Source organism: Cynocephalus volans, chromosome 1 (assembly GCF_027409185.1).
Source record: "Cynocephalus volans isolate mCynVol1 chromosome 1, mCynVol1.pri, whole genome shotgun sequence".
NCBI classification, from domain to species: domain Eukaryota; kingdom Metazoa; phylum Chordata; class Mammalia; order Dermoptera; family Cynocephalidae; genus Cynocephalus; species Cynocephalus volans.
In genome coordinates, this window is record NC_084460.1 from 29,442,344 (window position 1) to 29,469,912 (window position 27,569).

Sequence of the window (27,569 nt, forward strand, 5' to 3'; positions counted from 1 at the left end):
CTCAAAGAGGCAGTAATGGTATCTGGTACCTCTCTGTGTCCTTCCCAGGGCTTCCCTCTTGTGGAGAAGACCCCGAGAGAATCTCCCACCTCTCAGCAGAGATTAGTCAATGAGGTAAACAGAGGAAGTCCATGAGCTGCAGCCAAATTCTTCCCTCCTATTTCTTTTGGAGAGGCCAAATTTTGGAAGGAAAGCGAGACCTGCATGCTTCCATTAACATCCTGTGCTGTCCTGACGACTCAGATAAGACAATTAACCCTTATCCTTTCTCTACCCCAGGCAGGAGGGGGACAGCACTTGGCAGTAGTGCTGAGACCCAATCAGCAGAAATGAGGGGGACCTGCCAACACTTAACCACCCTCCAACCCCCAAATCCATGATTTTCTGACTCAGATTCTAGAATAAGAGTATCCCATCTAACATGAGCCTTTTGCTTTGACAATAACCAAAGTGAGAACGTCAGAACTAGCTCAACTGACCTGCAGTTCCTATGCATCCGCTGTCCTCCGCAGCCCACCCTTCCACCGTCAGCCCCACCGCCCCATGTCTCCGGCTGAAGAACAGAGTTTAACACCTGCCTGACCATGTCACTGAGTTGTGAAAGGGAAGGACATTAATCACAGGGAAAACCCTATGGAAACTATAAAAGCCTCCTAGAGATGAGTTTAGCCGGCCCCTGGAGTGACCACACAGGACCGTAGTTAATAAAGGAGCCAGTGCTGACATGGTCAGCTGTGCATAGTTGCAATGGGGACACCAGGATTCCCACATAAGAGGATCTTTGCACAGCAGTTTGACTGGGAGTGAGAACTTGGAGTCTTCGAGTGGCATTGCATAGTAACACGAATTTCCCTTTCACTAGGTGGTCAGTCCCCTCTCTGGTCCCTAATTTCAAGTCCCAGCTTCACCACAAACATGCTGTGTGACCCTGAGCAAGGTAACCTCTCTGAGTCTCAGCTTCCTCATCTGTAAAATGGAAATTAAAATAAACTTTTTTGAACCTTCTTATATGCCAGGCTCTCTATTGACATCTACATGAGTTGCCACAATAAAACTTCCCAATACCAAAAAGACAGGTGGATTTATTATTCCCATTTTAGAGATATGAAAAGTGAGGCTCAGAAGGGAAAGTAACTTGTCCACAGTCACACAGCTTTTGAGTGATGGCAGTGATTTGAACCCAGGCCTCTCTGGCTGCACAGGCCATGCCCTTGGTGACCATACCATAGCAGAAATTATGGCATGACAACATATATAGAAAGGGCATGGGAAATGGCCATGGGTTGGACGCCAGCCCCTCTTACCCCTGCCTCTGACCTTACCTGCTCCCCTCCCCCCACCCCAGCCCCACAGCCTCACTCCCTTGGTTCCTGTAACTGTCACATCCTGTATTACTCCTTGAGGCCCTGCCCCAGGCTCTGCAGCTCCAATGTTGTTCCAAAAGGAAAGGGCCCACCCCCCAAACCACAGGGCCCCCACCCACTTTCTCCCTGAGGTCTGTTGGCTGGGCGCCCAGAGCCTGCCCCTCAGACCTCAGTGATGGGCCCTATCAGTTTTGGCCAGAAACCTCTTGCCACTCAGTGCCAAGAGGACCCCTCACTCCCCTGAAGAGTTCCTCTGAGCCACAAGCCCAGGCCAGGGCTTCCATATGCCCACCTACCTGGGCTTCAGAGCTCAGGTTATATAAGTTGTCTTTCTGGGAAGCTGGAGACAAAGGCAGGGAGAGATTCTGGACAGCCCCATTCTTAGAGAGGTAAGGATAAGGAGAACAACACAGGCGTTTCTCAAATATTTCGTGAGTACCAACAATAATGTGGTGAAGCGATGCATAGATCCTTACTGCCAGGAGAACCTGTGTTCAAATCCCAGCTCTGCTACTCACTACCTGTGTCACCTTGGGTAAGTCATTTTTCCTTTCTGATCTTTGGTTTCACTATCTGTATAATGGGCCTGATATCAATGATCCCAGGCTATTGTGGTGAGGACTCAGTGATGCAATGAAGATTGTAAAGCTCTCGCTGTGGTACCTAGCACATGGTAAGAACTCAAGAAGAAGTTGGGGCTGGTATGGACAAGCCAAGGCAAGAGATGGAGAGGGCTGGAAGACCAGTGTGAAGTGCTAAGGGCAGGGAGGGAGAGAGACCCAATGGGGTGAACTGATGGAGAAACGTGCCTGACATAGATACAGACTAAAGGCCTATTGGATGAGGGGGAATGAATTTGACATCGGCCTGGAGGCAGAATAGGAATAACCAATGACACCAGTGCAAATTTCACAGCCCCAAATTTGCATATGCAAACAAACAAAAGCTTTCTTCTATTACTCAATTTAATCACTGTTGAACTCCTGTACCACTAAGTAGCAAAACACTGGATATCCAAAGCAATGCCAGATCTTCTCAGGCACTCTAGAGTAGGCTCAGCCACTGTGGGGGTCTCCTCCCCTTGCTCAGGAGCAGTATTTACACCCTGGGTGGCTTCTTCACAAGCAGGGCATGGGGATAGTGGTGGCTCCTCAGTGGGCCCTGCTTACGCTGACATCTGCCCTGGAGATGTCTGCACCCCAGCTGGTCCCTGCCTTGCAGTTCCAGAGGCTTCATTGCCTGGTGGTGAGCTCTGGCCCACCCAGAGAGCCTCCTGCATTCAGACTCCAGGGTCCCAGCTGTGCCCTTTTGGCCACTTGGGCAGGGCTGAGGTTCTGCTCGTATGAATTGATACAAACACACTGGCTAAAATATTTCCCTACTAGTTAGAAAAAATCTGTGGCTTCAAGCCCCCCAGATGCCTACGCCTGCCACCCCAGCCACTATGGCAGCTCCCCCAGGACCCCCATCCCCTAGCATCCTCAAGATCCAGAAGCCTCCAATGCAAAAATGGAGTACTATATCCTTTAACACCTCACAATGTGGTCCAGCCACATTAACAGCTGTAGGGCGCTCACTACTTGCTAAGTGCTTTGTACATGTTGTCAAATGTATTCCTCACAACAACCTATGTGTCCCCATTTTACAGATGAGAAAACTGATGCATGAAGAGATCAAATAATGCTCAGATCACAAAGTCAGGAAGTGGCAGAGGCTTTGAAGCCAGCCCACACAGTGGGGAGGGCACCCTAGGCCGCAGGTCCACAAGTCCAAATGCATGGAGGTGGGGAGTGCAGCTGTGTTCAAGGACTAGTGGATCTGGAGCTAGGGGCAGAGGCAAGGGAAGGAACGTTGGGGAGATGGTTCTAGGCAAGGAGGCTGGGAGATGCAGGGTGACAGGTCCCCAGTGAGGACACCAAGGTTTCCACCTCTGTGTCCATAGGTCCTGGCCAGAAGGATGATGCTACTCTGGGGGTCACTGCTATGCTGGGGGCTGCTGTCCCAAGCCAAAGGGGGTACCCTTACCTGAGGATCAGCAAGGACCAGCTGGAGACAGGTAAATTTTAAGGGGTGAGCTGCAAGAGACAAGAATGCAGGGAAGATCAGTGGTGAGAGATGGCACCACCTCCCTGGTCAAGGATTCTCTTCCTCTGGCTTCCTCCTTGCCAGTCACAGAATTCACCTTCCTTCACCCAGAGCTGACCCTGTCCCTCCCCCTCTCTAACACTTGCATGGCTTCCCAGTGCCCTCAGGAGAATCTCCAAGCTCCTCATCCTGGCATTCAAGGCCGTGCAACTCCAGCCTCTTCCACCACCACCTTCCCTGACCACCCCCACAGATGTCACAACTCCTCCTTTGCATACACTGTTCCTTCTGCATAAAAGTCTCTTTCCCTCATTTCCAATACGGTGGATTCTCACTCATCCATGAAGGCAAAGTTCTAACCACCTCCTCTGAGAAACCCTCTGTATTTCTTCAGGCAGAAGGAAACTCTCCTTCCTCTGGGTTCCCACAGCACTTTGGTGAAGCTCCTTCTACGGCCTTATCCAAGTGTATTTTACCTGCTGTCCTATCTCGCTGGCTGTCTCTCTCCTTAACTCTTGATTATGAGCTTCTTGCTGTTCATCCACCTCCTACCCTGTTCACTACACTCCAGCCTCACAGCTCTTCCTGTTTCATAAACACACCAGGTTCATTACCACCCCAAGGCCTTTGCATGTGCTGCTTCCTCTGCCTACATTGCTGTCCCCCAAGATCTTTCAGTAGTGGATTATTTCACATCATTCAGGTCTCAGCTTAAATGCGTCCTCCTCAGAGGCACTCTTTGGTCAGCCTATCTGAAATAGACCTTCATCCCAGTCTTAATGAACTTAACTAATTGTTGGGTCCGCCGCCGGCGACCCGAACAGCCCTAGCCTCGTTCTTTGGTGGGCGAGCAAATGGCCCGGGATTCCTCTTTCCCTCCTGTCCCTTTTGGAAGGAGACGGGGTAAGAGAGCCGTGAAGAGAGGTGAGCACACCGCGGGCCCCAACCAGCCCGGTTAAAGGACACTCATATGAGGCGGGGGTTCTGTCGAGCACTTCCGTTTATTATCACACAAGCACTTGCTTTTAAAGGCAAATGGGGAAGGGAGTTTTACATCCTCCAATCAGCTTAAAGGTTACGAGAGCATGCATCCTGTCTCAATGCCTAGCTATTGCAATCACACAGTGTTCACGAGAGCAGAAGCACGTATTTGGCCAATAAGGGCTAAGGCAAGGTTCCCACAGACACCCCCACCCTACTTCCTCCCGGCGCCATCTTAGGCTGCCATGTTAATACACCCTTGTGGGCCTATAATGGTGCTGCTTGTAATGTCACTTAAGGTGGCGTTAGTTTTTAAGGCCCGACAACTAATTACCCCAGTCATGCTCCGACTCGACTCCATTTTATTTTCTCTGTAGCATGTATCATTGTGGAAAGCCACCTTGCTTGCTGATCTGAGCGCAGTGGTTGTCTGTCTCCCCCACTAGAATGTAAACTCCATGAGGGCAGGAGCCACCCTGCTCCTATTCCCTGAGCCCAGGGGAAAGCTTAATAAGAACTTGTTGCTGAATGACTGTCTACCCTGGCTCAGAGCAGGTGCTAGTGGGCAGTTGTTGAAGGGCTGAATGAGGGGTAAATCCTCACACTGAGGAGGGGCTTGTGTCCTCAGACATTTCAGACCTGTTCTCGAAGCACTGCATCCTGTACCACGTGGTCAGGATGCCAGTGATGGGGGTCAAGAGCGAAGGTGTCGCTGTCCTGGACCACCCGCCTTTTGTAAGAAAAAGTCTCTCCAAGAAGAGCAGTGGGTTAGGCCTATCACTGGTCAGGCACCTGCTCTCGGGGAAGAGCCTCCCACTGCTGGCGGAGCTGCTATGGGTAGGCAGGTGAGTCCAGCCAAGGCTGTCTCAGGCCTTTCTTCCCCATCAGGCTGGGCCTGTTTCCCTAAGCCGTTATTCTTACCTGTGCAGAGGAGGAGGGGCAGATGGCCCCAGTGTCTTAGAGGTTCTCTGCAACCTGGAGAGTGCTAAACAAGTGTATTTTTATTGCCCCCATATCTCTCCAAGCCACTGAAATCTTCCTAGGAAGAAAACAGGGTCTACACCAGGAATCTCAGCCTGTAGCCCTCCCGCCTTCCACATACATCTGGGTTTTGCAAACTTGCCCAGTGTTTTTAAAAATATTTTTAACAAATTGCCAACATTTAAAAATCAAGAAGGTTTTAATCAAAATCTCAGTTTCCCTACTGTATAGTTTGCTAGGACTGTTGTAACAAAATTCCATAAATTAAGTGGCCTAAACCACAGAAGCTTACTGTCTCACTACTCTGGAGGCTGAAATCTGACATCAAGGTATCGACAGGGTTGCTTGCTTCCTGAGACTGCGGGGAAGAACCTGTTCCATGCCTCTCCCCTAGCTTCTGGTGGTTTTCTGGCAATCTTTGGTGTTCCTTGGCTTATAGAAGCACCACCCCAATCTCTGCCTTCATCTTACATGGCATTTTCCTGGGGTGTGTGTCCATATCACTGTCCAAAACTCCCCATTTTATAAGGACATCAGTCATATTAGATTAGGGGTCCACCCTACTCCAGTATGACTTCATCTTAGCTTAACTAATTATATCTGTAACGACCCTATTTCCAAATAAGTTTACATTCTGAGGTACCAGGGGTTAGGATTTCAACATATAAATTTGGGAGCAGGATAACACAATTCAGCCCATAATACTGATTCTCTTCAAAGCAAAGATCTGGCCACATCTGGCCTGACTCGCCACATGGCAATCATTGGGGCAAGGCTTGTAGCCCTTAAACTGGTCCCCAGCCACCCCTTCTAGTCGCTTACATTATCTGCTTGGCCCTCAAGGCAACTGAGTCACAGGCTCCCAGTAAAGTAAGTACCAACACAAATGAATGATATTTCTTTAGAATGGGACAGGGGTTCCTGCAGGGTCAGCCCATGCAGCCACAGGCACACCTTGAGTCCTTCCCCCAGTATGAGCAGGTAGGGCCAGACAGATCCTATGACAAGACTCCAGAAGGAATTTTCTGATGGAGGTGAAAGAAAATGAAAAGCCAGGGCACTCCCCAGAGAAGCTTGGGAGGAGGGTGTCAGGCCCACCCTGCACCAGCCCACGCCAAAGCCTAGGACTGACTGCCATCACCTTTGCCTGTGCATTCATGCTGCCTTTGCTCCCTACCCCTGCAAGGGGCATCAGTTTAGGAGGGCCAGAGGAAAGCCCCACATGGTCCAAGTCATTCTCTAAAAACTCTCTACAAGGTTCCATGCTGCAGGCAAGCACACAGCCTTCAGGGAGCCTTCCAGGTTTTCCTCCAGCATTAGAATTTGTTGCTATTGGGGGTGTAGCTCAGGGGTAGAGCATTTGACTGCAGAATTTGTTGCTACCCATTCCAGTCGGCACCAGATGAGTCACCTAGGCTCCTCTCAGCTCAGGGAGATGCTGGGACCTGAGGCTACAGAAGGGAGCAAAAGGCTCCTGGGTGCTCAGCAGAGCAGATTCTTCCGGAGACAATGGCAGGAGGTCACCAGCCTTCTTGCTTTTCCTGATACTCTCCTGCTCACTTTTCTTCTGCAGACGCTTGTACTTGAATTCAGATAGGTTAAATTGTGCATAGACATCTCCCCCAATGTATCCTCCCCACTGTATAGAGGTTGACACTGAGGCCCAGAGAAAAGAAGGGACTTGCCCAGATCTGCAAGCCTTGGAGACCAGAACTAGAGCTCAGTGTTCTACAGCTGGGCTGGGGGTTGAGGGATGGGGTTATCTTGAAGCTGTCCCCACCTTTCTGCGCTCTGCACCTATTCCAGCCGCTCCAGATACACACACTCCACAGAGTCGCAAAGACCACACCAACACCACCATGCCTCTCACAGGTTGGTCATAGAAGATGCCAGAGGACCCGAGGTCACCCTGCAAATCCTAAGTGAAAGCCTGCTGCAGGTCACGTAGCGCTGCAAACTGTACCTCTCACTCCAGGAGTAAGTACACATGGGCTCCTCCTCACCATGCACTTGGGTGCCAGGCAACCCAAACCCTCACTGCTGTGACTCAAGAGGCAACCACGCAGGGCTAGCAAAAGACACGTGTCTCATGTCACCATGAGGATCACCATAATCCCTTCCACCTGGGCATGTTTCAAAGCCATTTTTACTGATGGAGAAACTGAGGCACAGATCAAGAGAGGGAGTGGCAAAGGTTGAGGTAAACCCTCTGACTCCCATGCCAGGGCACATTCACTGGTCTGAGTAATATAGGTGGCTGGTGCATTAATGGGATGACCTGAAGACATTCTGGTACAAGCTCACCTTGGAGTCTGGCACTCCTGGGCTGGGCAACATGGGCAAGGGGCATCCATTCCCTGGGCCTCAGTTTCCTCATTTATAAAATAGGTATAATTCGGGGCTGGCGCCATGGATCACTCAGGAGAGTGTGGAGCTGGGAGCACTGAAGCCGAGGGTTCGGATCCTATGTAGGGATGGCTGGTGTGCTCTCTGGTAGAGCATGGTGCAGACCACACCATACCAAGGGTTGAACTACCACTGCCATAAAAACTCAAGAAAAATCAAAATCAAATACAAATCAAAATCAAAATACAGAAAACAAACAGTAAATCAGAAAGAAAGGAACAAAAAACACCTAAGACAACCAAACAATAATCAATAAAATGCTAGGAATAAATCAACATTTTTCAATAACAACTCAATGTAAAAGCCTTAAATTCCCCAATCAAAAGACACAGACTGGCTGACTGGATTAAAAAGGAAGACCCAACTATATGCTGCCTTCAAGAGACCCACCATACCCATAAAGACTCACATAGACTAAGAGTGAAAGGATGGAAAAAGATTTACCATGCAAACAGAAAAGAAAAACGAGCTAGAGTAGCTATTCTTATATCTGATAAAATAGACTTTAAACTAAAAACCATAAAAAGAGGCAATGAGGGGCACTACGTAATGATAAAAGGATTGATCCATCAAGAAGACATAACAATCATAAATATATACGCACACAATGTCGGAGCAGCCAGATTTATAAAACAAACTCTATTAGACCTAAAGAAGGAAATAGACACTAATATCATAACAGCAGGGGACCTGAACACCCTGCTGTCAATATTGGACAGATCATCTAGGCAAAGAATCAGTAGAGAAACACAAGGATCTAAACAATACCCTAGACCAATTGGACTTGCCAGATATCTACACAACATTCCATCCAACAACCTCAGAATATCCATTCTTCTCATCAGCACATCGATCATTCCCCAGGATAGATCACATATTAGGTCACAAATCAAGTCTCAACAAATTCAAAAAAATTGGAATTATCCCATGTATTTCCTCAGACCACAATGGATTAAAATTAGAAATCAATAACAAACGAAAGTCTGGAAACTATACAAACACATGGAAATTAAAAACCATTCTACTTAATGAAATATGGGTCCAAGAAGAAATCAAGCAGGAAATCAAAAAATTAATTGAAACTAATGAAAATAATGATACATCATACCAAAACCTGTGGGATACTGCAAAAGCAGTATTAAGGGGGAAATTTATTGCATTAAATGCTCACTTCAGAAGAATGGAAAGATGGCAAGTGAACAACCTAACACTTCATCTTAAAGGACTAGAAAAACAAGAACAATCCAAACCTAAAGTTAGCAGATGGAAAGAAATCATTAAGATCAGAGCAGAACTTAATGAAATTGAAACCCAAAAAACAATACAAAAGATCAATGAATCAAAAAGTTGGTTTTCTGAAAAGATAAATAAAATTGACAAACCACTAGCATAGCTAACAAAAAAAAGGAGAGAGAAGATTCAAATAACAAAAATTTAAAATGAAAAATGTGATATTACAACTGATTCATCTGAAATACAAGGAATCATTCGAGACTACTATAAACAACTATACACCAACAAATTTGAAAATCTGGAGGAAATGGATAAATTTCTGGACAAACACAAGCTCCCAAAACTGAGCCATGAAGATGTAGAAAATCTGAACAGACCAATAACAATAAAGGAGATTGAAGCTGTTACCAGAAGGCTCCCAACAAAGAAAAGCCCAGGACTAGATGGATTCACAGCAGAATTTTACCAAACATTCAAAGAGGAATTGACACCGATTCTTTACAAACTATTCCAAAAGATTGAAACAGATGCAAATCTCCCAAACTCATTCTATGAAGCAAACATCATCCTGATACCAAAACCAGGTAAAGATTCAACCAAAAAAGAAAACTACAGGCCGATACCCTTGATGAATATAGATGCAAAAATCCTCACTAAAATACTAGCAAACAGAATACAGCAACACATACACAAAATTATTCACCACGATCAAGTGGGATTCATCCCAGGGATGCAAGGTTGGTTCAACGTACGCAAATCAATAAATGTGATACACCTTATTAATAAAATCAAATACAAGGACCATATGGTCATCTCTATAGATGCTGAAAAAACATTTGATAAAATTCAACATTCATTCATGACAAAGATCATCTATAAATTAGGTATAGAGGGAAAGTATCTCAACATAATTAAAGCCTTATATGATAAACCCACTGCCAATATCATCCTGAATGGGGAAAAGCTGAAAGCTTTTCCTTTAACGAGACAAGGATGCCCATTCTCAGCACTCCTATTCAACACAACGTTGGAAGTACTAGCCAGAGCAATCAGAGAAGAGAAGGAAATAAAAGGCATCCAGACTGGAAAAGATGAAGTCAAACTGTCCCTGTTTGGGGCCGGCCCTGTGGCTCACTCGGGAGAGTGTGGTGCTGATAGCGCCAAGGCCACGGGTTTGGATCCCATATAGGGATGGCCAGTTGGCTCACTGGGTGGGTGTGGTGCTGACAACAACAAGTCAAGGGTTAAGATCCCCTTACTGGTCATCTTTAAAAAAAAAAAAAAAAACTGTCCCTGTTTGCAGATGACATGATCCTATATATCGAACAGCCTAAAGCCTCTACAAAAAAGTCTTGGAGTTGATAAAGGATTTCAGCAAAGTAGCAGGATACAAAATCAACACACAAAAATTAGTAGCATTTCTATTCTCCAATAGTGAACATGCAGAAAGGGAAATCAAGAAAGCCTGCCCATTTACAATAGCCACCAAAAAAATAAAATACTTAGGAATTGAGTTAACCAAGGAGGTGAAAAATCTCTATAATGAGAACTACAAACCACTGCTGAGAGAAATTAGTGAGGATACAAGATGATGGAAAGATATCCCATGCTCTTGGATTGGAAGAATCAATATAGTGAAAATGTCCATACTACCCAAAGTGATATACAAATTCAATACAATCCCCATCAAAATTCCAATGATATTTTTCTCAGAAGTGGAAAGAACTATCCAGACATTTATATGGAATAACAAAAGACCACGCATAGCCAAAGCAACGCTGAGCAAAAAAAATAAAGCTGGAGGCATAACACTACCTGCCTTTAAACTATACTACAAAGCTATAATAACCAAAACAGTATGGTACTGGCATAAAAACAGACACACCGATCAATGCAATAGAATAGAGAATCCAGAAATCAACCCACACACCTACAGCCATCTGATCTTTGGCAAAGGCACCAAGCCTATTCACTGGGGAAGAGACTGCCTCTTCAGCAAATGGTGGTGGGAGAACTGGATATCAATATGCAGGAGAATGAAACTAGACCCATACCTTTCACCATACACTAAAGTCAACTCAAAATGGATTAAAGATTTAAATATACACCCTGAAACAATAAAACTTCTTAAAGAAAACATAGGAGAAACACTTCAGGAAGTAGGACTGGACACAAACTTCATGAATATGACCCCAAAAGCATGGGCAACCAAAGGGAAAATAAACAAATGGGATTATAGCAAACTAAAAAGCTTCTGCACAGCAAAAGAAACAATTAACAGAGTTAAAAGACAACCAACAGAGTGGGAGAAAATATTTGCAAAATATACATCTGACAAAGGATTAATATCCAGAATATACAACGAACTCAAACAACTTTACAAGAAAAAAACAAGCAACCCAATTAAAAAATGGGCAAAAGAGCTAAGTAGGCATTTCTCTAAGGAAGATATACAAATGGCCAACAGACATATGAAAAAATGCTCAACATCACTCAGCATCCGGGAAATGCAAATCAAAACTATAATGAGATGCCATCTCACCCCAGTTAGGATGGCTAAAATCCAAAAGACTCTGAACAATAAATGCTGGCAAGGTTGCGGAGAAAAAGGAACTCTCATACATTGTTGGTGGGACTGCAAAATGGTGCAGCCTCTATGTAAAATGGTATGGAGATTCCTCAAACAATTGCAGATAGATCTGCCATATGACCAAGCTATCCCACTGCTGGGAATATACCCAGAGGAATGGAAATCATCAAGTCGAAGGTATACCTGTTCCCCAATGTTCATCGCAGCACTCTTTACAATAGCCAAGAGTTGGAACCAGCCCAAATGTCCATCATCAGATGAGTGGATATGGAAAATGTGGTATATCTACACAATGGATTACTACTCAGCTATAAAAAAGAATGAAATACTGTGATTTGCCTTGACATAGATGGACCTAGAGAGAATTATATTAAGTGAAACAAGTCAGGCACAGAAAGAGAAATATCACATGTTCTCGCTTATTGGTGGGAGCTAAAAATAAATAAATAAATACACACACACACACACAAAAAAAAAAAAAAAAAAAAAAAAACCAGGGGCGGGGGGAGAAGACATAACAATTGCAGTTCCTTGAAGTTGATACGACAAGCGAACAGAAAGAACATTGTTGGGAGGGAGGGGGGAGAGGGAGGAGGGAGGAAGGTTTCGGTAATGGGCCACAATAATCAACCACATTGTATATCGACAAAATAAAATAAAATAAAAGAAAAAGAAAAAATTGTAAAAAAATTAAAAATAAAAATAATAAATAAAATAGGTATAATTCAGGTTCCCTATTGCACTAGGCTGTCATAAGAGTCCACCTGCAAAATTCTGAACTGTGGATAATTGTACAGACCTGGGGCTGCAAATGCAACAGCCAACACAGGCAGTGATATGGACCAATGTTTGCACTGAAATGGGAGTACTCATAAATACCCTTTAGGAACATGTCCACTCCTGTTTTTCTTGTAAAATATGGCTATGTTGGTCTAGCTTCCCCTTTTAATAGAGATGTGAACACAAAGAAATACTTTTTTGATAGAGACTTGGGCACAGAGAAATATTTCTCTGCTATAAAGTTATTATATCAGTGCCTTTGTAGTGATAGTGCAGTAAAAATACAACTTGTCCATTAACCTTTTGGGGACTGTAGCAAACTGGAGAGCATGTGGCCCATCTCAAGGTCACCCTCATCCCGTATGAGGATGCTGGCCCCATGTTGTCAGAGCTTCCAAGTTTTCCATATTTTTAATGAATTCTCCAAGTAATTAATTTGAGCCCTCCAAGCAACTGCAGGCTACCAGCTTCTGACCTCTTGACCTTGGCCTCACCCTTGGGGTCTGGATTGGAGCCTGCCCAGACATGCTGTCCCTACAGGCTCCTGTGGCTCAAAGTCATCAAGAACATTCACATTGGTGTACAGCTGGAACAGACAGGGAATAAGACCAAAGTGGCCTTCGAAGAGTGCCACACCCCACCTGGATACCTGAGCATCAAGGTTCTAGAGCAGTAAGTACCTGCCTACTGCTGTGCTTCCACTTGGAAGGGTTGGATGCCAGCCCTTCCTGCACTTATCCTTCACTGAAATTCAGGGCTGGGACTTCCTCTCCCCAGTCTAGCTTTCTGGAAGGACCACTGGAGCATCAGAGACAGGGTCAGCTCCAAGGCCAGAGACTACATGCACCCCCTGTCAGTATCTCCCACCTCCACATTGAATGTCATGGCTAAGAGCATTTATCCATGCAAGTTCATACCTCAGCTTGGCCACTCCCTAACAGTGGGGCCCTGGCCAAGCTATGTGACCTCTAGGAGCCTCAGTTTCCTCACCAATAAAATGGGATCACTCACAGTAACCAGCCAGCATGGGGTAGTTCTAGGAAAGCTAACCCATGTGACTCACTTAGCACAAAACCTGCCACATAAGGTGGCCACTATTATATTTTCCCAGCACAAAACCTCCTTCAGGAAGCTTTCCATGACCTCCACTGTCAGGTGTGACCTCTTCCTACTCGAAAATCCCAGAAACCTTTATCAGAGAGAGAAATAAAAAGGCAGAGAGAAAATCAGAAAGAAATAAAGAAAAGAAGGAAAAAGTCAGGGAGAGAGAAAGCAAGAAGGCAAAAAGTGGGGGAAGAATGGAAATGGAAAAGGGGAGAAAGAAAAGAGAAGAGAGGAGGGGAGGGAGACCCGGAGCAGGGAAGGAAGCAGCCACTCTGAGCCCCCATGCTACACAGGCCCTGAGGGGGTCTTCCTCAGCCCTCCCCTGGGCTCCCTTGCTGGCCTCAGTCTCCCCTTCCATGTGTGCATAGGATGGACTCCCTCCTGGTGAACAAAGCTCTGAAGTTTGTGACGAGCATCCTGGACAAGACACTGCCCTTCCTCCTGCAGAAGACAGTGAGTTGCCTGGCTTCCCCTGCCTCCCTGGGAGAAAGGTGTGACCCCCCAAAGGAGACCCCTTGAGCTCAATCTGACCCCAACGAGGACCCCCATGCCTTCCCTCCAGGTGTGCCCACTGGCCACGACCCTGCTCAATTTGCTGCTGGAAGACCTACTGCACATCATCCTGTGTATGTTGCTGTGGGCCGAGACGGGGACTTGTCCGCTGCCCCTTGCTATGTGCCAGGTGCTATTCTAGGCTCTAGGAATATGATGGGGAACAAGACAGACAAACACAAGGAGGCTACTTTCTAGTGGGGGAGAAAAGGGCAACATAGCTTGTGACCTTGGTAGGCCATTTCCCCCTTGAGCCTCAGTCTGTAAAATGGGATTAGTCATAGGACCACAGAGCAGGACTGCTGCAATAATACACATAACCTGGCACATGTTATCACTCAATAAGTATTCATCGTTACAAGAAGCACAAGCCCAGTCCTCAAGGAACTTAAAGCTAAGCACAGAGGGAGGGGGAATTTCTCCCCACATCCCTCCATCCCCCAGCCGGGGCAGGCTGAGCCCCAGTTTCACATCCTCGTTGTAGCCCCAACCATCTCAGGCCCCAGCAACTTCCAGTACTATGTCACCACCACAGAGTTCACAGAGGAGGCCATCCTGATGAAAGTCCAGGTGAGCTCCCTTGCTGGGGCAGACCCCCTGGGAAAATGTCCACTGGTCTGGGGGCGGAGGAACACAGAGGAAAGGAGATGGGGTTTCTCTGGATAGGAGGAAAGGGGAGAAGGAGGGGGAAAGAAGAAAGAGAAGGAACAAGTAAAGGAGATGGAAGGCAAAGAGGGAGGATAGAGAAGGGGCGGGGGAGGCCCCACAGGCCCTGAAGCTCATGCAGAGCCCGGGGAGTCCTGCTTCAACCCTGGAGAACAGGGAAGGCCACAGGGCTGTGTGGCCCACGAGCGAGGATCAGGATCCAACAAGAGAGCAGGTGGGCCAGTTCTGGGGCTGCAGGACCCCACACAACACCCCAGCTGAAAGGGGCCTCTCAGATGGGGAAACTGAGGCTCCAAGAAATGATGAGGCTGGCTGTGTCTGCCCAGCTCCCAGCTCCTGTCCACCGCTCCTCCCCCACCCCCACAAGATGTTAGGGGGTGGATTGGAGGACAGGAACGACTTGAGTGGACAGGAAGGAGGCACTGCTAACAAAGGTGCAGAGAAGGGAATGGGGTCAGATGAGGGGAGAGCAGGGAAACGTGGGCGCCTGGGTTCAAAGCCCAGCTTTCCCTCTTCCATGTGTGGGGTTTTCAGTAAGTCACTTCACCTCTCTGGGCTTCAGTTCTCTCATCTGTCAAATCGTGACAACGATAGATCCCATCTCATGGTGCTGCTGTGAGGTTCCAATGAGATCATGCATGCAAATATTCAGCACCATAGCAAGCCCTTGATATTTAAGCTGTAACCAAATGTTAGCCAGAGAGGCTATTCCCATGAATTTCTTCTTCTTGTTTCATTTCTCTGAAGCTCGTGACCCCTTGCCACCCAGGCCAGAGAGCCGCAAGGCCTGACCTCCTGGCCCCCCAGCCCCTTCCAAGATTAGCCCAGGGCAGACCTGGCCTTTGGGCTGGAAGTCTACAATGACGTTCTGTCCTGCCTCTACACCAGCAGGGAGATCTGTGTGGCCCCCCAGGGCTCCATGGTGAGTGCTTGAGGAAGGGGAGTCAGGGTGGGATAGAATGTTATTGCTCTAGTTTTCACGTGAAGAAACCAAGGCCCAGGTGGCAAGTGCCTTTCTGATAAAGGCACTAGTAAGTCACTTCCCCTTTCTGAACCTCACCTGGAGAACTCCTACTTAGCCTTCAGAACCCAGCATAGAAGTCCCCTTACCTGGGAAGATTTCCCTGAACAACTTAGGCCCCTTTGTCATTCCTCTCTTCAGAGCACTTATCCATTCATTTATGCCACAGATACATATCGAAGGCCTACTATGTGCCAAGCCCTGTGCACACAGGGTCTCTGCCCTTGCAGAGTTTAGAGTCTAGTGGGGGAATAGAAACTGAATAAGAAAATAGCCAAAAAATAAAACAATTTATCTTATTTAAAGTAGGCAGGGCAATGTGGTAGTGAGTGAGTGGTGGAGGAGAGGGCTTTCCTGGACACAGTCAGCAAAGATGCCTCTGGAGAGGTGGCCTGATTGGTGACAAGGAGGCACACACACAGAGGTCTGCAAGAAGAGCCAGTTCCCAGGGTCAATGGAGGGATCAATTGAGGAAGAAATCCAGACACATCACTGCTCAAAAGCCCTTTGCAACTGCTCATTGCACTTTGAATAAAATCCAATCTCTTCTCTAAGCTCCCAGGGCCCTGTGTGATCTGGCCCCTGCCCCCTCTCCAGCCCTGTCCTCACCTACTACACTCCAGCCACACAGGCTGAGCTGGTTCCCTGCTCGGGGCCTTTGCAGATGCTGGTATCTGCCTGGAACTCTTTTCTTGCCACTGTTGGTCTCAGTACAAATGTCATCTCCTCAAAGAGCCCCTTCTTGACCACTGCATCTAAAAGATCTAAAGTAAGCACTCTCTCTCTCTCTCTTTCTGTTCTTTTCCCTTCAAAATGCTAATCAGGGCTGGCTGATTAGCTCAGCTGGTAGAGCGTGGTATTGATAACACCAAGGTCCAGGGTTCAATCCTTGTACCAGCCAGCCACCAAAAAATAAAAACAAAAACAAAAAACTGATCACATTCTAACCTTACTTATATACTACTATGTATAAAGTTATACATGCAAAATTTTATATATATGCACACACACACGTGTATATATGTGTGTGTATTTATTTAACATTGCTTGTTCACTGTTTCCTCCATTATGAGGTCAGGGACTGTGGACAGTATACTACATGAAGGGTACACAGTGGGTGTTCAGTAAATATTTAATAAATAAATGAAATCCTAAGATCCATATTTGGGAGAGATTATTGTTATTGCTCCACTTTTCACATGAGGAAACCGAGGCCCAGATGGGGAAAGTGACTTATTCAAGGTCACCCAGCAGGTAGGATCAGGACTAGAGCCAGATCTCCTGCCTCTCCCTGCTGGTCCCTCCATCCTATATAGGTGTGGCAGCTCTGAGACAGTTAGACATGAACTGTAATTCCACACCTACAGGACATCTTACACCAGTGGGCAAAGGTATACGTGCAGGGGTGTTCTTTGCAGCTTTACTTGTTATAGGGTGAAAAAATAAAATTCACTTAGGTGTCCATCAATAAGGAAGTGGTAAAATAAATGAGGTTATGTTCATGCAGTGTGGAATACTACACAGCTGTTTAAAAGAATGGGGTCATTCTATATGTACTGATGCTGGGTGGAACAAACAAGATGCAGGACCATGTGGTTACAATGTTCCCATCTACTCATGCTTGTAGGTGTGCAGAAAAAAGTCTGTCAGGGTATACTCCAAAATGTCAATTGTGGTTACCCCTAAGATAGAATTCAGAGGGAAAAGAAAAGAGATGTTGGGGTGGACTTTTACTTTTTACTTTATACATTTCTATAGTGTTTTCTATAATAATTTGTGATATTCAAAAACCAACAAAGCATATATAAATGGATGGAAATGTGATAAAGCAAGTATAGGAAAATGTTAATAGAAGGATCTAGGTGATGAGTATACAAATGTTCTCTATAAAATTTTTAAAACTTTGCTGTACATATAGAAATTTTCACAATAAAATGAGGGGGGGAGTCATAGAAACCATAAAAAGTTAACCTCTGCAGATAAACCATGATAAGAAACCAGATGGACAGCTCCTCTCATGCTGAGACAGACCAGTGTGCAGGCAGTGCATCCGGAGGGGACAACTATATCTTGTTGAACCCCACTGGGCCCCTCCCCTGCCTGCTCAGGAACAGACCTGCAGGATCCTAAAGGCCAACATACACTTTGCCCTTTTCCCAGGCTGCTGACCTCATTCAGCTGCTGTCCCTGAGAGAGCAGGAGCCTGGGCCCAAGGTGGGTGTGTTACCAGCTCCTCCTCCAGTACCCTGGCCAGGGTCTGAGGAAAAATTCTGGGATGGGGGGTGGACATGTTCCATTTCCTGCTGTGGACTCTGCAAAATCGTTGCAGTTGCTTCACAGGTGTTGTGAGGATTAAATGAAATGATGCAATTAAGGCTCTTAGCTCACTGCCCAGCCCAGGTAACCTTGGCTGTGTGGCTGTCATTATTATTCACTACTGAAAAAGACCCCAACCCTGCTAAGGCTCACCTAGATAATAGTGGGCAGTGACTGTATGCAGGCCCCTCCTCCTACATCAGTGTAATCTTCCAGCAACCCTGCACTATCACCTCCTGTTTATAGGTAAGCAAACTGAAGCCCAAAAAGAAGAATTCACTTGCCCAAGCTCACATTGCTCAGTAAATGGAAGAACCAGAATTTGAACCCAGTCCATGACTCCAAAATCCATGCTCAAAGCCTTCTCTCCAAAGGCTTCTAGAATATGGCATCTGAAGAACGAACAGCAATAATAACAATAACCACAACAGCTGACAAGTAAACAGCATTACTAGGTGCCTTTTCTAAGCACTTTACATAACTCATTTAATCCCACAACAACTGTTGGGGCAGGTTCAATTATTATCCCTATATAACAAGTATAAAAATGGAGGCACAGAAAAGAAAAGATTAAGAAACTTGCCTCAGGCTACATAGCTTGCAAGTGGTAGAGCAGGACTCTGGTTCCAAAAATCTATGTCCTTAACTGCTATGTATGCCCAGGAGAGGGAGGATGTAATCCCACCTCGGATTACAGGAGAAGCTCAGGAAGGCTAGGTGACCTCCCCAGGGACAGATTGCAAGTTGCTACAGAGCTAGAATAAAAACCCAGACACCCTGACTCCTAAGATGGTCTTGTTCCCATTCCTCCAAGCTGGGGGCTGAAGAAAGCCATCTTCTGTCCCTACCTGTGCCTTTTCTGCTTTAACCTCATTCAGGCTTCTAATCAGTCCAGAGGGAGCGTGGGACTGACCATCAGCACCCCTGATCCTCCCACTCTCCACCTTGAGGGCTACACGGCCATGGTCATCCAGCCAGGCTCTCTGGTGCTGCTGGAGCCCAGCAATACCTCCTCTGACTCAGTTTCCTGGGTGTGTGAGACTCAAAATTCTTTGTTCCCCAGGGGGTCTAAGTTCGCTGTGAGGGGTCCTCTAGGGCCTGCAGGTTAGCAGGAGGCAGAGGCAAACCTCACCACCGTGTCATCTGCTGACATTCCATCAGTTCACACTGGGATAGCTGGGCCGGTTCCTAAAATCTTAACATACTTTAACCCTGCTCACCTAAGTTCACCCCCGGTGCTCCCCAAGGACCTCCTCAGCAGCTAAAGGGTTTTGCCTCCAAGACCCTGAGCTCGGTGCCCCTGCCGGATAGTTGTTAAGTCCTTGGACTGTCACCCCAGGCATGACCGCATCAAAAGCTCAGGAGGAACTTCAGAGACAGGGGGTTCGTGGAGGGCCTAAAACGTGCCTGTGTTTCCCAGAGAGAGGGTGACCCAGGCCAGAGAGGACTGGGCACGGTGGGGGGACTTCTGGGGAATACAGCACCCCCAAGGTTTCAACATATCCATTCTGAGCTCCTTTGGGATTTGTGTTTCGCATTCCACAGACCCTGAAATTGGGAAGGTGCCTCAGAAATGGGGCAGGCAGGTCACCCCACCACAAGTGGGCCAAGTGGCATCTGATGGGCACAACAGGATCCTGGGATTTGTTTGCTTGATTCTGTGGCCAAGAAACCAGTCTTCTCTGGCTGGTGGTGAAGTCTTATTTCTGGTTTATAAGGTGACCGTGGAGGCCCACAGACACTCCCCTCAAAATCCAGAGGTCCTCCAGCTTCCAGCAATGGTGATTCTAGGGCCAAGGGACTCTCATCATAAAGGGCTTTTCCTCCACTGAGCTGAGCCCCTCCCACGTACCAGCCCTGGCTGTCCTGCCCTCTGGAGTACCCAGCACCCACCAGAGTCCTCTCCCATGGCAAGACCCCACACACGGTCTGAACACACTTGACCCAGCAGCTACAGAAGAAAGTGTCATGGGGTGGGGGTGAGGACCGGATAAGAGGGTGCCAACTCAGAACAAGTATTCATGGAGACTGGGGGTCAAGGGAATCCCTCTGGCTGGAACATAAATTCCTCTCCTGTTCTGACTGCACATAGAAACTCCTTTTGAGGGCTGTGTTTTCCTCCAGAAATCAGGAGCTAAAACTTCAGTCACTCCCAGCAGGTAATGTTTTTGGGTTTTGGAGGCTAAGAAAAATAGATGGCTCACAGAAAGAGATACAGGGGAGAGAGTGTGGTTAAGGTGTGTGGTTTCCATGCCTGCTGTCAGCAGAACCGTGGTTTATAAGAAAGAGAGAGGGGTGTTGTGACCCCAAAACAGCTGCTGTAACCTAAAAGAGTGATCTCTTTTCTCCGGTAGCACAGTAGTCACCCTGGGCCCTTACCCCGCTCCCCTTGGGAAGCAGGTGAGTCCCTTTCCTTAGGCCTGGCCCCCACTGTGGTCTTGAAGGACCCATGAGCAGGCCAGAAAAAAGGTCCCAAGTCATGGATGTTGCCAGGTTGAAAGCCTCATTCACTTTTAATCCCTGCTCTCATCTTGCCCTGGAGCTGCTCATGCCTACCGGAGCAGGTGGGGAGATAAGCCTCTGGGCTTAAACTTGTCCATTTTGTTCTTTCATATACTTAACAATATTTACTGAGCACCTACCATGCGCCTGGCCTTGTGTTAGGTACTTGGACTGTGTCAGGAAACAACACAAAGGTCCCTGCCGCGTGGAACTCACATGTGAGCAGGGTGAGGTTAGACATCAACAGTAACCCTAGAAAAGTAAATTCTATAGTATGTAGGCTGGTGATAACACTATGGAAACAGTAGAGGAGGATACAGGGGATCTGGCGTACCAGGGCAGGGGTAAAGATCCGGCATACCGGGGTGGGGATAATATTCAACAGGAAGGTCGGGGGAGCCTTCACTGAGAAGGTGAGCTTCTGAGCAAAGACTTGGTGGAGAAGGAGATGAGCCGGGGGACAAGGTGGCCCTAAGGCAGGGGTGTGCCTGATGGGGTCAGGACCAGCCAGGGCAACTGGAGCAGAGGGAGTGATGGGAAGGGCCCAGGGCTCATGGCAGGAGGTTGACTTGTCCTCGAAGTGACATGGAAGCTGCTGGAGGGGTCTGAACAGAGGAAGAGAGGTCTGGAGGGGCCGGGTGGAGGCAGGGAGGCCAGGAAGCAGGCTGGCAGAGTGATGCAGCTGAAGGTTGAGGAGGCTTGGATGCAGTGGAGGGGAAGTGGTCAGGTACTGGATGTATTTTGGCAGGATTTCCTGATGGAGGAGATGTGGGGAAGGAGTGAAAGAGGCATCCAGCATGGTGCCAGTGTTTTTAAGGGCACCTCCTTTTCTCTGTACAGGTTGAAACCCCCCCGTAGGGGTTTCTGCTCAAGTGTGGCTGGTCTGGGCCCTCCCCGTTCTCGAGGCACTGCACGCAGCCTCACTGTTGATGGGGGGTGGGGGGGTGGAGTACGCGCAGGGATTGCTCCTGCTCCTACGCTGGAAGAGCTTTTCACTACCCTTGCCAGTCTGAGGAACTCCCCATACAGTAACTCCCCTTTTTCCCCACCCCGGGGACATCCCACCACCCACCACCCTCCACCTCTACAGGACAGTGAGCCTCGTGCTCCAGCCTTCATGGGGGAAGTCTTCGAGATGGAAAACGACAAAACAAAAGGGCTGAGCATGAACCTGCACCAGGAAACATTACAAAATCATTATCCCTGTTTCATCAGGCCTCGCTCCAGCCTTGCTTCATAGAATCCCAGGGTTGAGAGGTCCTAGAGATCATTTGCTCAGTCAGGTCAGGGATCTCTCCTGTGACATCGTAAGAGGGTAGTCATTCAGACCAGGGCTGCCATGTACGGATGGACAAGTCATGCACTGCACAAGCCGCTCACGTCATAGACAATGCAGATATGTATATGTTCATGGCAATCTCCCAACAGATGGGAAAAGAGTGTCATGAAGAAGGGCGTGTTTTCCAATCTGTCCAAATGAGTTGGGGTAATCCTGATCAAGACCCCCTTAAAAGCCCCTGGTGATGGGAGGTTGGCTATCTCAGTGCGACAATTCCTGCCCCAGTAACAGGCAGCACTCAGCGTTAGAGAGCTCCTCCATGGACTGACCCAAAGTTGGTCCCTGTGAAACTCTGGCCCTGGGGTCCTACAAACCAATGGGTTTCCTCTTCCCCAGGGCTGCACTGAAGAAATGCAGAGTAACTGTCACCTGGGTGAAGAAGTGTCTTTTTCAGGTGCTCCAGTTTTCCCCAGTCCCTTCACTAATCTGGTCAACCAGCTCCAACGTCCTTCAAAAGTGGAGTCCCTACGACTTCCTTGATCCCCTGCGGGTATCTGTACACCAGGGTCCCACCATTCCTGTGGTCAGAATCCTCTGACCCAGCTGAAATGACCTTCCTGTTCTTCTTTCATCTGTTGCAGAAGGAACATCTGGAGGCCATTCTCTTAGAGCTTCTGCAGAGGATGTTTCTGCCCATTCACAACAGTGAGCCCCATTTTGTTTCTCTGTCCTGCCCATATGCCATGTAGCTCACAGCAGCATCAAACACGTCTGAAGGGTCTACACAGACAGCTGGCTTCTGCCTTGTCGCCTGGGCTTGGATAAGAATTGCCTGTGGGCCACGCAGAAGGAGCAGGGCAGAGACACCGAGATCTGGGGTGTGGCAGGGAGGGGCTGGGGAAGGCGCCATGTGTGCCCTTCTGTTCTTCACCCAGGCAGCTAGTGGGGATGGAAGCCCAGAAGTGAGGCAAGTGGCCAGGAAGGGCTTCTTGACATTATGGAAAATCAGAACAGAAGGGGCCCTCAGAGGTGATGGAGCCCACATCTCACACTCCAGCACCTGCAGGAGCCTGGTGAGTAACGGACCCAAGTGAAGCAACCCAGGCAGGGCCTGTGGCAATCACGCCCCACCTGATGACCTAACTGACGAGTGTGGGCAGCTCACACTCAGCTCAATGGACTGCTGCCAATGGGGCAGATATTTTTTTATCTCTGAGAGATGCCAGAAAGCTGAACCTTTTGAGACATCACTCTCATCTTTTTTTTTTTTTTTTCTTTTTTGGTGGCTGATCTGAACCCTTGACCAGCCCCACCCCCATCTTCAGATATCAGCAACAAAGTCAAACTTTTCCAAAATACCATTGTCTTAGTTTGAGCTCCCTCAGAAGCAGACCCTGAGATAATGAAGCGAAGGTACTTCTTTGGGAAGTGATCCCAGGAAGACGGAGCGGAGTGGTGAGTGCTACGGGAGTATAGAGCCCAGTTAGCCTTCTCCGCTCCGTAGAACTGGCAACTTCCTTGCCTTACACCTCTCCTGATGCAGTTTGTGTAACAATCACCCATTCAGCCATGTGATTATTTGATCAGTGCCAGTGTCCTCATTGTGTCCCCAGCACCCTGTCCCGTGCCTCACACACAGGAGGCACTCAGGAAATACATGTAGGACAAACAGCTCAGATCTTACTCACTCCTGAGAAATCACCCGGCTCAGCCTCCTCATCTTTCAGATGGAACCCCGCCCCCAGGCCCAGAGAGGTTAAATTACTTACCCAAGGTCACACAGCAAGTCTCTGGCAGAGCTGAGCCCAAAATCCTGGCTTCTCGTTTCCCCAACACTGGCTTTTCTCTGGGCTCCTACTAATGTTGGGACTGCAAACTAATGCTAGAGGGGCAGGCAGGGGCTCAAGTCTTGGCCAGGCAGAAGGGCCTGGCATCCATCCTGAGGCCCAAGGTTCTGGGCATAAACTGAGCAAATTTGTGTTCCAGAAGGGCAACTAATTGAGGGTAGGAGAAGGTGGCAATGGAAGGTTCAGCAAGGCAGCCAGAGAGAGAGTCCAGGGGGCAAGGATGTAATGTGACCTAGGACGGCAGGAAGGGCTGGGGGAAAGGACCCACTCTTGCCAATGCCTCCTGCAGACATCACATTCGATCAGTTTGTCTTAGATACTGGGCCACAGAGAGGCACAGTAAGGGTCAAAAGAGGACCCAAAGGCTAGGCCTGGCCCAGTTGGGAAGCCTATATAGTCCTACAAGCTCTGCACACGTAGGCTAGTAGGTTACACAGTGCCAGACGGTGGTGCTATTCAGACTGGAATCCTGTCCAAAGCTCGCCCCACAAGAGGGAAAGGGCAGGGTCAAAGCCACTGAGGAAATTTAGGAGGGCTTCCTGCAAGAAGCAGTCTGAGGTAAGAGAACTGGCAGCAGAGAGTCGTGCAAGTCTGTGCCACCAGCAGGGTCATCTGGCTCAACACAGAGGATTGAAAGGAAGGGGTCTGGAGGCTGGGAGATGGGAGGCTGGTGAGGAGACCCCTGCAAGGTCTGAGGACAGACAGGAGACCAGAAGCACCTGTCCCTCTTCCTCCATCCCACCCCCAACCTGCCTGGGCCTGAACAACACTGCAGGCCAGTGGGGGGTTTCAGATCCTCCTCTGAGCCCAGAGCGATTATGACGGATGGGGTGGGTAAGGGTTGGTCAGCACAGAAGAGGGCAGGAGGGGCCCATGCCAGGCCCTCAAGGTCAAGTCTTGGAAACTCAGTTTGCTGAAAATCAACCAGCTAAATGGCTAATTCACTGAAACTCAAATTGTAAAATGACCAATTCTCCAAATTTGCCAAATTTACCAATTTACCAAAAACTTGCTTTAAGAACTATTTTTCATATATTTGATAAGTAAGTATATTCATGAATATTTTGATATATTCAATAGATATTTTCTTATTAATATAACCAAATTTCTAGTGTTTTAAGGTTAATTTTACAGTTTATTCTGACTTCTTTCTAATCCTTTTTGTGTGTGTGTGTGGTGCTATGAGCACCACACTCTAACCAACTGAGCTAACCAGGCAGGCCCTCTAATCCTTTTTTGAGACACTTTCTGGTTCTGCCACATTTTAGCATTTTTTAGAGCATATAGTGTTTATAGCCATTTCCCTCAATTAAAGAAAAATAAAATTCACTAATAGATGCATAAGAAGCCTCCAACAAATTGAACATTCCTTAAAATGCTGCTAAGAAGAATATTTTCATAAGAATGTGTTCACAGTTACTGTATTCGAGAAGAATTTCCCTTAAGATAGGTGTTTAGTAAATGGGTAGAGCAGTGGGTTAGAGACTGGCTTTCCCCAACTGAAGCTGTTCAGGGGCTGCCTGATGGGGGATGGCGATTGTCCCCCACCCCCCTTGGGGAAGGGAAAGGGGAAGAGGGACACACCCAGGCCCTTCCCTGTTCTAGGCAGTGGAGTAGCCAGGGGTGAGCTGGCCTCCCTCCCCACCACCCCCTGCCCTGCATCCACAGCCACCTCTGCCTACCAGGGCACTGAGCTCCTCTGCCCTCATCTCACAGAGCGGCTCAGAGAACAACGCCTCCCACTGCCCAACATCAAGGGCATTTCCTTCGACCAGGCCGGAATAGACCTCTCCAAGGTAAGTCAGCTAGAAGCACCTTCAAGCCCTAGAGGTGCCTTGTCTCCAAACTGCAGAGACAGAAGCTGAGTTTCAGGTGGAGGAGGGGCTTCTGTGCACCAAGCCTTTGCCTCCCATATCTCACCTCCTCTTCACAGCCATCCTGGATGTGACGCCCCACTTACAGATGAGGAAACTGAGGCTCCTAGGGGCTATAGGCATCCCTCAAGGAGCCAGACCACAGGGCTCCTCCAGAGCTTCAATACCTTACACAAGTGATCACAATTGAGGGAACTAAGGCTCAGAGAGGCAAAGAAACTTGCCCAGGGCAGCAGAGCCAGAATTTCAACTAGGTGCATCTGACATCAAAGCCTGAACCCTTAGCCCAGACCACCACCTCCCTAGAATTTGGCTGTCTAGACCCCCAAAACAGGGCTGTTGTGTCTGGCACCTGCTATCTGTGAATCACCAGAGGCTGGAAACAGGGCCAGCCCTTGGCCAGCTAAACACCAGAGAGGTAAGATGTAGCAAAGACCAAAGGGCAGAGAAAACCAGAGAAGGAACCATGGCGGTGTCACCAGGGGAGTTTGCCTGTTCTCAATCTGCTCCTAGAGCTGCCCTGCCTATGCGGCTCTCTTCCCTTCCCATGGTGGGATGAACCTGAGAAGAGGCCAGAGGGGTCAATGGGAAGGGATGGGGCTTAGACAGGCCCTTTATTTCTTTGTCTCCCACCTTCAAAAGATTCCCATCTTAAACAACAGAGCAGGAAGGACCAAGGCAGAGAGAATTGGACAGAACATCCTGGCTGTGTGACCTCAGGCAAGCCACTGCCCTTCTCTGAGCCTGTTGTCCCTGTCTGTAAAATGGGTATAAAGATAGTTCTCCCCATGAGCTGGAAGTGAGCGCTCTCCTTTACAAACATGACAACTGTTAGGACACTGATTTCACCCAGCCCTACACCAGCACTTCACAGAACGTCGTGACACATCATCCCAAATTTTGAGCTTCAGGGCCCTCAACTTATGCCCAAGCCTAGACCCAAGACACCCTGTACCCAGTCCCAACATTCAAGAGACACTAGAAACCTGCTTTCAAGAACCAGAAGTTACTGTGCAGGAGGCAGGAGGTAACAGCAGCAGGTTGCCTCGTCCAATTCCAGCTCCTGGTCTGTGTTACTCCCCAATTCCCACCCTGCTGGCTCCTCCCCTAGGTTCAGCCCAGGTGACCCAAGGAGGGCCGAGAGACCCAGACACACTCAGGTGGGGCCTGGAGGAGCCACTACAGGTAATACAGGGGCTGGGGCTGCTCCAGAAATGATGCCACAAATCCTGGAAAGGTGGGCCCATCAGCTCAGGGGGGCTGCCCAGGGGTCCCTCTGTCCTCTGAACATCAAAGAGGAGCAGAGGTAGGGCACAGCCAGAGCCTGGGACCAGCCATGCCTGTCCTGATTATTCACTCTTTCATTCACTGTCACTTGTGCCCTCAGTCAATGCATATCACTTACCTACCGCTCTGCACCTGGCACTGTGCTGGGCCATGCTGGACAAAGACCGGAGTTAGACCTAGTCCCTGCCCCTCCAGGAGCTCCCATTCTGGTGGGGAAAGAAGACGCTGGAGCACATGGACTCCAGTAGTGTGGTCGGGTCTGGCAGTGGTTTGGGCATTGTGGGTGGGAGCATGTGGGTGGCGCTACCTGGCTAAAGGCCCACCTCAGGACAACCTTGCTCGGTCAGAAACATTAGAGGCCCCTTGACGCACAGGCTCTCAGGAAGAGCCCCAAAGTCTGGTGTGTTCCTTCCCTCACGAACATTCCCGAGACCCCTCTTTCCCTCTGCCCTATCCCGCTGTCTGGTCGGTCTCTGACTATGCCTTCTTGGCCAGAGAAGGCGTCCTTAGGACACATACAGAGCTCCTCTCAGCAGCAGCAGGAGCAGCCTCAGAAAGAGAGCGTTTTCTGGCAACAAGGATGATGGGGAGCATCTCTCTGCTTCTATCCACAGGATTACATGCTGCTGACCATTCCAGAAGAGGAGCCAGTTCTGACCAAGGGCCAGACCCTTCCCTTAGCCACACGCCTGGGACCCTGA

At 48.3% G+C, this 27,569-nt stretch overlaps 1 pseudogene; it reads left to right on the forward strand.

Moving 5' to 3' along the window:
• The first annotated feature begins 3,321 nt into the window (after nt 1-3,321).
• LOC134373025 (uncharacterized) lies at nt 3,322-27,569 on the forward strand (annotated as a pseudogene).